Consider the following 13044-nt stretch of genomic DNA (forward strand, 5'->3'; position numbering starts at 1 on the left):
TGAAGATTCCCCTCATACTCGAAGACAATGCCCAGCGGCGATGCGAGGTGAGAATCACCCATCCGTACAATGGTGCCAATCGAGATTAAGCTCCGCCTCTAGCAACCACAGCAGGTTCTGATTGGCTCACTGAGAGAGTCAAATTTCCCGGGCACCTTCCTCGGAACTCAGCTATGGAGCCGAATGCACAATGCGTTTCGCTCGGGTTTGTTTACCAGTATGTCTTTCAAGATGGCGGATACGATAATTACACGCTGCTGGTTACGTGTGTATTGTGCGCGTATTACATATGCTATGCCTGTGTGTATACATCATGGAAGCGGGTAGCACATTCGTATACGCATCTTCGCAAATCACGTTTTCATAGCGGTTGATTTGTCTTGTAAATTTCATCATTGGGACCCTTTCAAAGGCAGAAAGATGAAAAGGGTCATGTTTCCTGTATTTTTATTTTTTTTTAAGCTGCACATAATATGTTGCATTATGCGGTAAACAGGCAAGCAAACAAACAAACAAACATGACTTTATTTAAATAGTTTAGTGCAATTTGACGTTTACGACAGTGTATTATTTGAATACTGGCCATTATGACCACTCCTTTTCTCTCTTCTGCTGCCTTTTTGAGTCGACCTGCTGTCATATTTAATACACGCACAAATAACAAGTCAGTTTCCGGTCGCATGTTGCACGATTTGTGTGGCAATTTGCCACTCTAATACGCTTAAACCATGTTCCCTATCGTATCTATTTTCACGTAAGTTAGTGTTGCCTAGTGTTGCTGTTCACCTTTCACTTCCGTTGTCGAACATTGCGGAAAGCTCGGATAGAAAGCCAAACTAAGAGCTTACACTAAAGACCGAGCGTACTGGTATCTATTGTACCAACAATGGAGCATGCATGCGTGGACAAAACATTACCGACACGCTGCGAGGCGTAGACTCCGAATGCCGAACTATGTAAATGTGTGCGACGCACTATCCAATCGCACAGGAGATACCGCGCTGTAGCAACACTGGGCATAGTGGCGCGGCGTTCGAAAGAAGATCGAAACTGGCGAGTGCGATCCAACATAGGGTGCTTAAAATTCTATTTTCGATAGGAAAAACTTAGTGTTATGCTGTGAAATTTAATGTAGATGTAGAAAACATATCAAAGATTCCAATTCTGCAAAAACCCAAAATCGACAAAAATAATGGTCAAAATGTTTGTACCCCGTCTAGAAGGGAATTTACTCTTGCGACTTTTGCCTGAAACCGTTGTCACGAACATTTGTATTCACAGCTGGAGCATGGACACCTACACTTGTAGGTAAGTTTGAGTGTGAATTTGTTTATGTCCTTCTGCAGTCAAATTGACATACAGTGTAGCATGGCTACTCAGTCTCTTTCTTGTTAAAATGGCATTGGTGCATACGTGTGCATCAGTTTTACCGTGACCTATAAATTAAGGCCTATGAGTATTTCTCTAGTCTCTGAGTGACATGCAGGCAAGAATTCCATATGTACCCCCTAGACTGACGGTATCTGTCTCTTCACGTTGGGCTTCTTATCTGATGTTGGGACATGTGTGGGGCTGACCACACATGTCCCAATGTCAGATAAGAGGCCTGTCGTGAACAGACAGATACCATCAATCTAATGTACACCCTGCTAAAATTGGAAGAAAAAAAAAATAAGCGATATGTCTAGGTAATATGATTAAATTCATGTGGTTTCTTTTTGTTGTTGGGGGGGAGGGGGGGTAGGGCTACTTATTTTAGAGTTTACGGTTAGGGTTAGGGTAACATTGATCTCGGTGTCCTATACTCCTCGGGTAATGTGGAACCCCGGAGTCCAACACACTGTATACACTGTACAATACGTCTGTAGCCTCCGTGTAATTCGTAGTGGAGGGTACATATATTGGCTGTATGGAACTATTTCCAACATGCATTCTTGTGCTTTGTCATCATGCACGTAACAATACTGTAATTTTTAAAGCTTACTTTAGATATGTTAGAGAAAAGTGAAATTATGAAAGGAATTGATAGCATAATTGATTTTGTTTATTGTCTTATTTTTTTCCTGCCACAACTACAGGCCGTCAAGGTTTGCAGTCTATACTCTCTTCACCTACACGTATCTTGTACACAACCATCTGGGCAAAGGAGTGCTAAGAGTGATACCAGCCTGTGCTGTGACCAGGATAAGGGATGAGTTCCCGGAGCAGTCTGGAACATTGAAAAGAGTGGAGTACTACCACAGCACTACAAATGTGACTGAATGGATCAGTCACCAAATTTCAGAACAGTCCTTTCTGTGAGGAGTTCATAGGGAGACACATGGACAAACGTCTGGAAATGATCATCTTGTCACAGTGCACCTCACACCACTATCATCACTGCATTCACAACCAGCCAGCACCATCTGCACAGGAAATGGAAGTCTTTCCTAACTTTCCTACACCAACACTCTCTAAAGAGCCTGTGCCCCATCGCATAAAACAGTTACCGCTGCGGTAAGTCTAAAATTTCAATGGTAAGTCACAAATCAGCGGTAAGTCACAAATCAGCGGTAACTTTCCGTTGCATAAAAAGTTACCGCTGATTTTTTTTAAGGTAAGACTTCCAAAAACAGCGGTAACTTTACCATAGTTTTCAGGGGTGTGGTAAGTCAGCAAAAACTGCGGTATCCATGTCATTCCATCATGGCAGCCATATTGTATGCCTTGGAGCACCGCCGTGCTGTGAGAAGAGAGTGGATTTTCCGAGATAGGAGGCATTCTCTGGACCTGTACACCGACGAGCAAATGCTCAAGGTGTACAGGTTCAGCAGGCATGGATGCCTGTCTATAATCGACCGTATGACGGAGAGACTAGAACATCGAACACGAAGGAACCAGGCAATTCCACCTAGCCTTCAAGTGTTCACAGCACTTCGCTTCTATGCAGGTGTCTCTGTCATGGATGCAACAAGTTGCATCCATGGCATCCACAAATCTACAACATCAAGAACAATTAGAAGAGTCTCTTTGGCACTTTGCGACATCCGGGACGAGGTAAGAAAAAAAAATATGATTAATTTCACAATCAAATTTGTCTACAGAGGTCTACCATACTCTATTCTATCATTAAGACTACTGCCTATGGAGTATGATACATACTCCACTGGCCACGGGTGCAGTATGTTGTTGCGTAGGTAACCCTTCGCCGATGCGGACCGGGCGGCGATGGCATGGCCTACTACTAGGATAGAGTAGAGAGTAATAGCAACGCCAGAATGTATACGCCGAACTGACATCAAAGTTGGCAAACTCAATGCAAACATCATGCAGCATGATGCTATATTCATAAATTCAATTATATCGTACGTAGCAAACTACCTTTTATCTCTCAAACAATATGATACACCTAGTAGTACTCGTACTTCTAAGGGAAAAGATGACCAGCACGAATGCTGCTTCACTGTAGTCCCACATGTGCCCTTTTCTGCGCGTCTATCTATCAAGCACACCATACCACCACACCACGGTCGCGATCGTGTTGACGTGCCGATCATCGGTACAGTCAGGGAGGTGAGAGGAACCTCCCTGGGACAGTATGTCAATCTATGTATCTGTGTACATTGTAGTAGTAGTTGGCCTGGGTAAGCGAGTGGGCTCAGCTCCGTCAGCCCAGCCAGCCAGGGGACGAACTCAAAGTAACTTTCTCAAATTGATAACTGCACCCTGAGAGAAAACTAACGATGAAGTTAAGATGTTTTACCTCAGAATAACAAGTATAATATTAACTGTAGTCCATCCTCAATCTCGTCTCTCCTTTATCCCGTTAGCTCAGCTTGTAATACGTAGCTCACCAGAATTTGTCGTCCCAGGAAGTTGATTGAGTGAACGTACAGCAGCAATGCACACACGTGCACATTAGTTGTTTACACGTTGTCAATACACGTACCTTGGATTGTATCCACAGCTACATGTAGCTAGCACAGTACATCTCTTTGGTGAATCGTCACTTCCGCACAGTGCTTTGTGAACTTTGAACTTTATTTGCATACAGTACAAGGTCACAATCTAGCCCCAACTCCCACCCACCCTGCATCAAAATGTCAATAGTTTTGCATGGTAAACTATCATCAGTGTTTGACTATGTACTATAAAGCAAAGGTTGTTTTGGATGCACAGTTTACTTCATTGCATTTAAAGGGTGTGTACAGTTCTGGTCGAGGTGAGGATTTAGCTTTTAACGTTTTGCGAGATATTCAGAAACCACTCTATGAGATGTCAAAGAGCATGCAGTTCTAAGGGGTATCAAAAGTTTATTTGATGAAACTCGGTTTTGAAATGGCTGAGATATCCAAAAACAAGGTGAAACAAAGAGATATCCTAATAAAGTTGTGGCATGTCGCCTTTTATTATTAGCACTTTTTTTGATATCTCAGCCATTTGAAAACCAATTTTCATCAAATAAACGTTGAATCCTTCTTAAAATTACATGCTCTTTCATATTTCATAAGAGGCTCTTCATTATCTCACTTAGGAATGTTCAAAACATGAATCCCCACCTCAACCAGTACTGTACAGTCCCTTTAACCCGTTGAGGACGAGTCCCGAGTATACTCGGGCAAGTGTCTGTGGGAAATGCGTGTTGTAGCAAAATCAAACCGTCCTCAACGGGTTAATAGTCTGTGAGACTGAAAAGTATTAAGTACCGTACATGTAGAACTCAAATACACTTTGAATCCCAACATTAACTGTGTCAATTTTTTTTTTTCAGTTCAAACTTAATCAGTACAATTATTTACATTCATTGTTGGCTAGCATTACTGTATATTGAGTGTCCTTGGGATTGGCAATGTGTATACCAAATGTGTTCGAATGCCTTTCTAGAATGTATAACCACATGGGAACCAGCTTGACCTAATCCCTGATATTAAAAAATATATACAGAGAAAATATTGAAGAGTACTTGGGTTGAAATAAATATTAATATTAAAAAAAAATCGAAGGAACACTGTCACATGTACAACAATTTCACACCTTTCTCTTGTATAGATCACAGTTAACTTTATCATTTGTTTATCTAAAAAATAAGGTAACACCTGTCACATGAGTAGCTGGCCTGAAGAGGCCTATGAGTGATAATTATATGTCAAATATATTATTTAAAAATATATATAAATCTGAAAAAATATATATATATATGCATATATACAGACATTAGCAAATCATTTAATTAAAGAAAGAGAAAACGTTGGGCTAGAATATGGAAATATGGGAATATACAATGTAATTGTTAGTGGATAGAGCACATTAAAAATGAGGTTGACAAAACTGGCAACAAAAAGGGGGCATCTAACCCATATTACCCCTAACTGCATTGCTAGGGTTATATTTCCCCACTCTAAGATAGAAATGACATCCGCTCTTAAAAACAAACAAACAAACAAACAAACAAACAGAAAACCATATGTTCGCATTTCTGTTTGCTTTGCTGACAAGTGCATGTGTTCTGTGTGGTAACAAGTGGGTCTGTGAATGAATAAGTTGGGCATGAACATCAAGAAAAAAAAATGCTAGCTATTTAACAGCATCCCTACTTCCCTTAATCTGAAACTACATCAAGCAATTACACATCTGTTTGTATTGCCATTACCACCAATGTAATAACAGTTTTGCCATTATCATTAAATTTAATGCAATCATATCTAAACTATGAATGGTAATTGTGAAATTTAAAATAACAAAATAATGTGTTGGAACACTGCAAAATAACAGGCTCAGTTAGTTTTCTCAACCCATGTCAATATAATTTGACCTTCAAGCACAATTATCAAATACATAAACTCTATTCTGGAATTATTACATTTTCATTTCAGGTGATTCGCTTTCCCACGACCGTGGAAGAGGTTAGGCAGAGCCAAATAAGATTTTTTCAGCTCTCCGGCTTTCCGAATGTGGTGAGTACCGTAGATGGCACTCATGTGGGATTGCACGGCGCCCCCCTAGGACTTGATGAGTATGTTTTCGTCAAAACAGAAAAGGAAACTACTCCATTAATGTTCAACTGATGTGTGACAGTTCCTACAAGTTAACCAATGTGGTGGCACGATGGCCGGGTAGCACCCACGATTCCAGGATATTGAGGGTATGTATAATTTCTTCATCATCCTCTTTAATCAGGAAATGACACTCATAGGGCAAAATTTACAAACCATCCAAACCATTCATCCTCATTTCAGAATGTCAACCACAATCACTTGAAATTCAAATGATATACAGTATTTCCCCCCCCAAAAAAAAAAAAAAAATACAATCAGATTTTTGCATTAATAAAATCCAATATGATTAAATTGTCTAAATGCTTCTTCAGGGTCTTAAAATATAACATCTTAGCTCTACTTTGCAGAAGACCCCATTCCATTTGGTTAAGCAGTCACAGAGAAATGTGGATTGTTGTAAAGTGTGTCATGAGTCTGATTCTTCCAAGTTTAGCACTTGGATGATCTCAGTGTGAACACAATACACAGAACTTTGAGGGAAGAGACTCTTGACATGCTCTACAAAATTCCTTATTACTCTTTGACCACTGAAGCAAATCAAAAGGGGTTTTCTGTTAGATGTTGGCAATGAGTTTTTATAGTTCTGTATCCTGGAATTGTATTTGGATTGATTTGCTATTTTTAACGTTATCATTGCGGAGTGTTACATTTTTTTTTTTTTTTTTTTGGGGGGGGGGACATATGGTACGTATACTGTATTATTGTCTGATTCATTAAGTTTTGAATAGGAAATGCAGTACACATATAAGTTGGTCTGATAAGAAAGATTAAGATTTTAAGAGTCTAATGGTAAAAATTTGACTGAAGCTGAATGAAAATAAGCAAGTTAGGACATTTCAAAGTTTTGATATTTTCTCCGCCAAAACAGCTCTTGCATATTGAGTATGAATATAAAATTGCATGAGCTTTACCATGTCATACCCTTACAATTTTCCATTGATCTTGTACAGAAAATAACAAGAAGTAAATGTTTCTGTGATTAAAGTCTGAAACACGACATTATTCCGGCTTGAATTACTTCAGAATAGTGTTCAGTTAGAAATATGGGAATTTGAGCTGTGGGCATAATTGCCTTTAGAAAATCCACAAAAAGAAAAAAGAAAAAGCAAATGTCAAAAATTTATGGAAAAACAGCATGGTAAGTTGTAAGGAAATGCATGCACTTTAAAGTCATGATAAGTTTCTTTCCCTGAAATTGTATCTGGAATGATTTGGAAACTTCAGTGTATTGTTCTGAAAACTGGAAAATACCTGATAATTTTTTAAAGGAATTTCTGGCCATAGTGACAAATGGCAAACAAGGTTGAAGTTGGATTGAAAATGCTCAATTTCCTGCATAACTGATTTGGGAAAAAATTAGTCATCCACGTAAATGAAACCTACTTTGAAAAAGTAGACACTAAACACCTTTCTGACATGTCTTTTTTTATGAATAAATTTGGCGATAACGTGAAACTGTGATTTCATGTTGTCAAGAAGCAATTAATGATATAACCATGCAGAATGATAGAGGGAAACCATTTAACATAGCAAAATTTCTTGCTATATCAAAAAAATAAAGATGTTATTTTGTCATTTTGCATTGTCTTTGTCATCCAACACGAAAGCTACTCAGTTAGAGTCTATGTATTTGAAGACATTGTTTGAAATCAAGAACAGAATTAATTTCTGTATACACATACTTTATGAGCGGTACATTACGTGTAGTAGAAACCCATGTTATGATATGCAACAGTAGTGGGATTATGCTTAAGTTGGCAGATGGTTTGCACAATTAGCTAATATTATTAGTAATTCATGTCATTATTGATATATACAAACAACTTACTTCCTTTTTAATTCTATACAGAAAAGAGAAAAAAACTCAGATTTCAGCCAAGGTGAGAAGGTGGCATTGGTGGAATATGTCGGAAACCACTGTGCTGACCCGTTTGCCAAAGCAGGCTATTGTGGTGTCAAGGTGAGCTTAAAGTTATCATTAGTAAGGTTTATGTCCACATGTCTTCTCTTGAGCATTATAAAAAGAGTTATCATGGATAATTTCAAATTAATTGTAGTGTAATCACGTTTAACAGCATGTTTCCACAGGCATTCAGGTAGCCAATATGCAAGCCCAGTTCCCATCAGGAAGATGATTGAGAGTGGTACAGACAGTACTTTGACATTGTGATAGTCATCATCTTCATACGATCTTATGATGGAAAAAATAGAGAAAAGAGGTGAATTATGAAAAGATTGGTTTTAAATTGGTTCACTTTCCCGATGACTATAATTGCTACCTGTGAGATGGCTTGTTCTGTATAATGTACCATTTTAAACAAAATTATTAAAGTGGTTCAGTACCTCTGATAACTATCAAACTGACATGGAGAACAGGAATACATAGAACACTGAGAGACCATGGAAGGCAATGGACACCAAAATGAGGGAAATGTAGGAAAATAGTGATAAGGGCACTCGGCAGCAAGCTGCAAAAGGATACCAGAAGATGTCATTTCACTAGCGAGAGTGGCAGATACCTTAGCTCAGGACCAAACAATGCCAGAGAAATGATTCAAAGAAGACTGTCATTCTTGACCCTCCATGACTTGGATGTTGAAAGCAGAGTGAGCCACCATGCTCCTACAGCGAGGAAGGTGAAATAATCCCAAATTGCTGCCACAGACAGACAGTGCAAGGAATTTGCACAGCACTTGAAGAATGTGGTTAAGGCAACCAAGGAAGAAGTAGAAATTGAGACTAACTCAAGAAGTCCTCCATGTGTATAGAGCAAACGTGTAGATGGAGTTCTTCTGGCCCAGCTGGTTGTTTTGAAAAAAGGTCTGGAGGCAAAGTGTCAAGGAGGACTGTTGATGATTACAAAAAATGCTCCAGTGGAGAAGGCTGTACTTCTAGTGATGGTGCCTTTTGGGAGAAAGCACTCTGTATGTAAAGTGCTCTGGAGTGTTGAGATCATTGGTAAATGTTCCTGAATTGTGCCTGTTCTTCTTAAAAGAACAAAGAAAGGAACAAGAAAAAAAAAAGAAGAGGACAATTGATTTGTTAAGAGACCACAGGGGTGATGGTGAACACAATGATGAAACATTTAGGCACTTGATTTCTTCCAGCATTTTCTCACTGGAGAAAGATTCTTTAGCCAAAAGATTTACCTCAAGCTTTATGGTGAACACAATGATGAAAACACTAAACCACATTCAAGAGTTAGCTTTCATCTGAACCAAATTTTGGGGAGGTTAATTTTGCCACACGAAACAACAAAAATGAAATATGTAGTGGCTTCTTATGGCATATTCAGCTAAAATTTGGACTAGCCTTCCTGGTCAGTAAAAATTAACTAGAATTTTACTTTTCTGTAAAATTGGTGGCATTCACTTTTTTTTATTTATCAACAGGGAATAACTTAAATGATGGCATAGGCACTTATTGATTGGTTTCGAAAGGATTTTACATGGCAAAAATCATTCAAATTATCATAAAGGTATATAGAATGCTTCTAACCGACACAAAGTTTACACGCAGTCATTTTTCTTATCATTAAAAATGTACTGTTTCTGAGCAATTAGGAAGATGATGACAGGTGTTCTTGTTTATTTATTTTTTTTTTGATTATCATGTGACCTGGGGTGGAGATAACATTGACATTTGACGTCATTGGCTGCACCCATGCTAGCTCAACTTGATCATCATAAGATCACCAGTTTGACTGGCCAGCTAGCGCAGTGCAAAAGTCAACTGTCGATACCCACTCTCATTTTTTGTTCTCACAAAAATAAAGAGGGGGTGAGTGCCCGGTGCACCCCCTCTAGATCCGCCACTGGGATATTATGCTTTTTTTCATCACTTTTTTGATACCTATGTACTGTAAAAGGGGACATTTTTGTGGTGTTGAAATTTTCAAACATTTCATGACCCCAAAACCAGTTTGAAGATAAAAGCACACAAATATTTTTGCTTTCAATATGCTTCAGAAAGATGTCTTTATTCCACAGAATTAAAAGCAAGCTACATTGTAGACTCTGCATACCCGGCTTAGCATAAAAATATCCACTCTTACAGTAGTTCTAGTCATGTGCAAAATTACATAATCTTCTGTCCCCTGTTTTTTGTTGTTTCTACATAGATGTGGATGCATGTAGAACAACAATGTTTTTCATCACTTTTTTAATATCTTTACAGTTCTAGTCATGTCCTTTTATAGTAATCTGTTATCCCCTCTTTTTTTCTAATTTCTCTATAGGTCATATGGAAGCATCTCTATGACCCCTCTTCTGCAGGAGACAAAGGGTCATTGTACTCTGCGAGGAATTTCCTTGAAGCCCGAAATGTAACGATCGACCCCATGAAGAACATTAATGCTGCATATGATCTACTAGAAAAGTACACATAGGCATTGGTACTTGCTGCAGAATTGGATTTCTTTGGGCTGGAAGAAGTGGAAGGAGATCCAACCAAAAATGCATTCTCCCTCGAAACTCATCACAGTTATAAGCACTATGCAGATCTAGTAATGTCATCTTTTGTGGGTTCATACATGTTTCCAAGGGAAAGCGAAATGATTCCCTCAGACCAGTCATGGATATGCCCACACTGCAGCAAGAAATATGCATCGAGAAAAATGCTAATGAGTCATGTCAAGTCAAAACACTCTGGTGTGGATGTTCTCCCAAATAGTGCTACAGCACCAACAGAGAATGCAACCGAAGATCACATTCTGAACTATTCTCATTGTGCATTAGGCCTAGGAATGGTTGCACAGAACTTCAATGATGCCAGGGGAGATGGTGATTGCATTATCCGACTCCACAAGATACCGCTTTTGCATTTCAAGGCAGCTAAAAAAGCCAAAATGACTCTAGATGGCATTTTTATTTGCTTCGTGAAAAGACTCAGTAAATTCATCAAAATGAATGCCATGAGCAGACAGTTTGAGAAAGACAAGGACACACCGAAGATTTCGAAATACTTGTCAAATGTGAGTTCGGAGAAAACATCCCCAGACATGGAATCAAGGGAGCATGAGGACGATTTATTGAGGCAAGCTGACAGACGGATAACGAAAGCAGCGAGGGACTGACGGAACCGCAACCGGGTGACTCAGATCACATTTTGAACTATTCTAGCTGTGCACTGGGCCTAGGAATGGTTGCACTTGACTTCAATGATGCCAGGCAGATAGGATGGTGATCACATCATCCGACTCCACAAGATATTGCTTTTATATTTCAAGGCAGCTAAAAAGCCAAAATACAGCTTGGAGGTTCTTAGACTTTTAGCGCAGGTTAAATGCTTTCTCACACCAAGGCTATCGTATGAGCTAAGCATCACAACAGGGTGTTTCAAGAAAACTGCCAAGGACTTTGTGGGAAAGTTACTCAGAAGAGTGTTACAAGATCTGTGCAGCAGCTACATCAGGTACTGGTGAATGTGGATAAGAAGCTAAAGATGAAAAGGGCTTCAACGAGATGTCACCTCACTGCTAAACACAATGTCATCTCTCTTGCTAAGAAGCTCAATGAGGCATGTATCTTTGACGAGACTGCGAATCGTTGCCATTCAAGGTTTCCAAACTTTCCAGTATATATCTTTCTTGAGCACCCTTCGAGTACCAGAGCTACAAAAATGGATTTCATCATCTCTAAAATCCTTGTCGCGGAAGAATCAATTTACAAGCAATTGAAAGTTATCATGAGGAGATGAAATAAACATGTTACATTGATGAAAAGAAGCCAAGTCTGATATCCATGGCATTGATTAGTGTTTAAAGGCTGTCAGTGTTCTAGCGGCAGACTCTTTGGGAAACATCCAACACATGGGATTTCCTCAACAAGGTGGTCTACAAGATGGATTGTGGGGAGGGGGGAATCAACACCTAAATCCCGCTCTCTTTTCCAGTACCATCTCCTTCCTAACCACTGTTTCCCATGTCTTACTTTGCATGTACATTGTACAGTAGTGAGATGGGACACAATGGAATCATTTCTCGAATTTCATGACCTTTACACAAATGATCATTGACCCTGCACTCTGATAATTTACAACCTTTAATTGAAATAACACCTGCTATGGATGGAAGAGTATGCAGATGCTGCAGATGAAAATGTTACAGAGTGCCTTTACTGAGCTTCAATAATCTTTCAGCGTCCTCCTCAATGTACAGTGACCTACAAGAAATGAAAAATCTTTTCAATGTCTCCAGAGTCAACACCAGGATGCTGCAGATTTTGAAAAAACGACAAAATCAAAAGACACTGGATCCACCTTCTCTGGAAGTGGAGTTCAGCAATGCACAGTTGTTGGAGACGGGATGAGAGTGAGCTACAATCACACAGCATCAGCACAGGCTTTCGTGATTTCATTTGTCAATAGGGAATAACTTGATGGCATACATGTAGTCGCTTATTAATGGGTTTCTTAAAGATCTCCTACAGCAGCTTTTACATGGCCCAAAATCCATCAAATTATCATAAATTTATGTAGAATGCTTCTAACCCACACAAAGTTTTCACCCAGTCATTTTCTTATATAGAATATGCTGTTTCTGAGCATTTAGGAAAATGACGACACATGTTCATTTTTTTTTATGATCATGTGACCCGATGTGGAGATAACATTGACATTTAGCATCATTGGCTGCATCCACGCTCGCTCATCTCGATCGTCGTAAGATCAGCAGCTTGGCTGGTCAGCTTGCGCAGCGCAAAAGTCAATTGCCGATACGTGTCGTTACATTACTATTCTCACTGCATGCATGCACATGCGATTGATGCAAATTATGACACACAATGTTTCTTGAGTGACGTCATCAGTTGTTACTTTGTAATCACAGACTTTGTACAAATCTCACAAAAATGCCTCAGTACTGTACAGTTGAAGGCTGTAACAGCACAGAAGGTCACACATGAAGCATAGGCAAAGTTTTTCCCTGATTTCCTACCCTTAGACAAAAAGGGCGGAGATGGCAATGGGTTTGATTTGTCATGATGAAAAGGAAGGACTTCAATTCAACTTC

The 13044-nt window shown here is 39.3% G+C and overlaps 1 pseudogene; it reads left to right on the plus strand.

Annotated features, from left to right (window-relative positions):
• Positions 1–2685: 2685 nt before the first annotated feature.
• On the plus strand, positions 2686–11109 carry LOC140240489 (putative nuclease HARBI1; annotated as a pseudogene).
• The last annotated feature ends 1935 nt before the right edge of the window (positions 11110–13044 follow it).

Source organism: Diadema setosum, chromosome 17, assembly GCF_964275005.1.
Source record: "Diadema setosum chromosome 17, eeDiaSeto1, whole genome shotgun sequence".
Classification (NCBI taxonomy): Eukaryota; Metazoa; Echinodermata; class Echinoidea; order Diadematoida; family Diadematidae; genus Diadema; species Diadema setosum.